Source organism: Phoca vitulina, unplaced genomic scaffold (assembly GCF_004348235.1).
Source record: "Phoca vitulina isolate PV1807 unplaced genomic scaffold, GSC_HSeal_1.0 scaffold7, whole genome shotgun sequence".
NCBI lineage: Eukaryota > Metazoa > Chordata > Mammalia > Carnivora > Phocidae > Phoca > Phoca vitulina.
In genome coordinates this window covers 586,616-590,878 of record NW_022589710.1, presented here as the reverse complement: position 1 = coordinate 590,878, position 4,263 = coordinate 586,616, and the positions used below count along the sequence as shown (strand labels likewise).

At 39.7% G+C, this 4,263-nt stretch overlaps 1 non-coding gene across 1 annotated transcript; it reads right to left on the bottom strand.

Annotated features, from left to right (window-relative positions):
• Nucleotides 1-3,625: 3,625 nt before the first annotated feature.
• Nucleotides 3,626-3,733, bottom strand: LOC116633481. The gene has a single exon (XR_004299744.1). It is a non-coding gene; the product is annotated as a U6 spliceosomal RNA (small nuclear RNA).
• Between the last annotated feature and the right edge of the window lie 530 nt (nucleotides 3,734-4,263).

Below are 4,263 nucleotides of genomic sequence, written 5' to 3'. Positions count from 1 at the left end.
CAGCACCATTTGTCACACATAGTTCATCCCAAATTCACTCGGTAATTGGGATGACCATCTGTTAGCTAGTTGGCTTTAATAACAGGAGGTAGTTTGGGAGTGAAGGAGAGAAGGGTGCTGACTTTCCTGAAGATGACACTTCAAGGAGATGGTTAGCAGGTCCTTAAGAAAGACACTGTGAGGGGCGCCTGGGTGGCTCAGTCGTTAAGCGTCTGCCTTCTGCTCAGGTCATGATCCCAGGGTCCTGGGATCGAGCCCCGCATTGGGCTCCCTGCTCCGCGGGAAGCCTGCTTCTCCCTCTCCCGCTCCCCCTGCTTGTATTCCCTCTCTCGCTGTGTCTCTCTCTGTCAAATAAATAAATAAAAAAATCTTTAAAAAAAAAAAAAAAAGAAAGACACTGTGAGTTACAAAAATGGCCAGAGGCTCATTCAGATTTCTAAAAGATTTATGGAATATATTTCAAAAAGACTGAGAAAGAACTTACAAATTTTTTAAAAGTAAATGTCTAAGAAAAGAGAGACGGAAGAAGTCTATTTGTTTATTTTCAGCAGGGAAAATTAAGCCTCTTCCTTTTTTTTTTTTTTTTTTGCATTTGTCTTAATACAACAAGCCCTGGGAGCCCAGTCCCACAGCGCTCTTTGCTTCCATAATGCTCTGTCAACCTCAGGTATATATTTGTGCTAGATCGTATAAGGCAAGACAAACAGACCTGCTTCCTGCCTGAGGGAGCTCACCCCTGAAATTGACATCGTGAATGTAAATTGAAATTAGGATCACCTTTGCCTGGAGAGCTTTTTTTGTCTTTAATTATAAAAACACACACTCATTGCCAAATTTCCTCCAGTAACAGAAGTGTATAAGGTAAAACATGAGAGTCTCACCAGCCATTTCCATCCACTCTGTAGCAGCAAAAATTGTTAAACTTATTTTATGCTTATAGGACATACACCTATTTATTCACACCCAAGTATCTTTTATTTTACAAAAAATGGAACGGTGTTACATGAATTGTCTACAACTTGATGTTTTAAAATATCTTTCCATGTCAGTACCTATAAAACCACCTAATATAATTTTAGATGTCACTTTTATAGCCAATGGACACTGAGATTGTTAATGGTGCTAACATTTATGGGCATAAATTCCTACTATTAGGACTCATGGCTCCTAGTGTATGCCATTTTATCTTATCTATCTATCTATTTATTTATTTATTATTTTAAAAAGATGTTATTTATTTATTTGAGAGGGAGAGACAGAGAGCGTAAGAGAGAGAGAGAGAGCAAGCACAAGCAGGGAGGGGGGAGCGGGAAGAGGGAGAGGGAGAAGCAGACTCCCTGCTGAGCAAGGAGCCCAATGCAGGGCTCAATCCTAGGACCCTGAGATCATGACCTGAGCCAAAGGCAGACACTTAACTGACTGAACCACCCAGGTGCCGCTATTTTATTTATTTTTAAAAGATTTTTTAAAAAGTAATCTCTACACCCAACATGGGGCTCAAACTCACAACCCCAAGATCGAGAGTCACATGCTTTACCAACTGAGCCAGCCAGACACCCTAGTGTATTCACATTTTAAATTTCAGTAGATTTAAAAAAAAGTAGTTAAATGAGAAAAAAAAGTTTAATGGAAAAATAAATAAGCAAATTTCAGTAGATACTTTCCTAGATTCTGCCAAATTGTCTATAAAAATGTAGCAACAATTTCCTACCAACGTTGTATGAAAATGTCCATTTTCTTCACCAATGGCATTACAAGAGACTGTCAATCTTTTTTTTTTTTTTTAAGATTTTATTTATTTGACAGAGAGAGAGAGTGAGAGAGAGCGAGCGAGAGAGAGCGTGCACAAGCAGTGGGGGAGCGGGAGTGGGAGAAGCAGGCTCCCCACTGAGCAGGGAGCCCGATGTAGGACTTAATCCCAGGCCCCTGGGATTATGACCTGAGCTGAAGGCAGATGCTTAACCGACTGAGCCACTCAGGCACCAGATACTGTCAGTCTAAAAATTCTTATGACAGTATTCATGTAAAAAATAGTATCTCATTATTATTTTGTATTTACTGTATTACTAGAGAGGTTGAATATCTTTTCATATGTTCATTGGCTATCTGTATATCTTTTGTGAATTGCTTACTCATATTTTTTGTCCTATACATAAAGATAAAACATTTAGGAGCACCTGGGTGGCTCAGTCGGTTGTGTCTGCCTTCAGCTCAGGTCATGATCCCAGGGTCGTGGGATCAAGTCCCGCATCGGGCTCCCTGCTCAGTGGGGAGCCTGCTTCTCCCTCTCCCCCTGTTGCTCCCTCTGTTTGTGCTCTCCCTCTCTCCCTCTCTTCCTCTCTCTCTGTCAAATAAGGAAACAAAATCTTAAAAAAAAAAAGATAAAACATCTATTTTTCTGCTAGTGTTACAGGACTTTTTCCTTCAGTGCCCACAGTTCTTGGTCATGCTACTTTGAAGAATGAAGAGGTAGATCAGACAAAGAGTGGTGGGCAGCAAAGCAAAGTTTACTGAGCGATAGTAAAGTTTATTGAGTGACAGTACAAAGCTCCCGAAGAGGGAGGGGACCCAAGAGAGTTACCACCAGACTTTCTAAGTCTAGGGGTTTTTATGGGCTTGTTGGTGGGCTGTTTTAATCTGATTAACCCTCCATCCATGAACCTGTCATCCATTCAGGTATTTATCATCTATCGGGTGGGAAAGGGTGGAGGGCTCCTTCCAGGGTGGTGCAAAATCCTTCTAAGGGTGGTTTCCTCTTAGGGCAAGGGGGTGGGGGGCTTAATCATGCCTGCCTTTCTTCCAACTATCCTTCATCACTGGGTTGCTTTCCCTTTTCTGATTGCATTGTGTAAACTATTTTTGGGCTTATCAAAAATCTTAATACTTTGCATACCCTTCAATTCTGCAATTTTCCATCTAGGGAAGGAAATCATTGGTCAAACGGGCAAAAATGAATGTACAGGGTGCTTAACACATTGTTCATAATACAAAAACATTCAGAAGGAACTCGAAAATCCAACAATAGAGAATTGGATCAATGCATTATGACAAATCTACACGAAGGAATACAATTAAAATAATGATATGTTTCTGGGCACCTGGGTGGCTCAGTAGGTTAGGTGCCTGCCTTCGGCTCAGGTTGTGATCCTGGGGTCCTGGGATCGAGTCCCACATGGGGCTCCTTGCTCCGCGGGGAGCCTGTTTCTCCCTCTGCCTGCAGCTCCCCCTGCTTATGCTTGCTCTCTCCCCGCCTTCTCTCTGTGTCAAATAAATAAATAAAATCTTAAAAAAAAATGATATATTTCTTATATGCTATATTTATTGATGTAGAGAGAGATTTCTAACAATGAAGTTAAGAAAACATCTCATAAAGCACTTTGTCAGTATGCTTTTATCCTGGTAAATATATATTTATATATAATAATTGTGTGTATATGTGTGTCTATGTATCTGGAATATATATACACACATTTATGTATGAATATATATATATACACACATTTGTGTATAAACATACATATATATATAATACATATATATATATATATATATTCCAAAATGGTTAATGTGGTTATTTCTGGGTAGTATAATTATGGATGGTTTTAAATTAATTAATTATTATTTTTAAAATTTGGAATGCTACACAAATTTGCATAATCATCCTTGCCCAGGGGCCATGCTACTCTTCTCTGTATTGTTCCAATTTGGGTCTGCGTGCTGCTAAAGCAAGCACTGGATGGTTTTTTAAAAGTTTTTTTTTTTTTTCTATAGTAAAAATGCTTTGTTCACATAAAAAAGGCAAAATGTTCTCAGAACTGAACCTCCACTCAGATCGGGGAATAATGACGTTTCCTAATTGAGTCTCCCCACGAATGCAGATCACATTTACCTCCCATTACATTACTATTTTTGGCAGCTTCATCCTTTACTGCTTCAAACTGAGCATCCAGTCCACTAAAACCTTCATTTTGGTTTAATGTTTTCATACGAACTGTCCTTGCTTTACTTGCTTCGTTCATTTTTTAATGTAGGGAGATGTGACCTTCATCTCTGCCCACAGCTTGGTCGTATCAGAAGACAGAGTGTGCAGGTGCTTCCTGATTGGTGAAGCCCTCCTTCCTTCCTCGGCAGGATCCTTTGGGAGAAAACTACTAGAACTTCACATTTGAGAACTCGCTGTCCCTTTTGAGCCCCTTAGGTAATTTTCTTTGGAACATTTTAGGATCTGACTTCTCGAAATCCGTAAAAATTATGTCTGGCCAT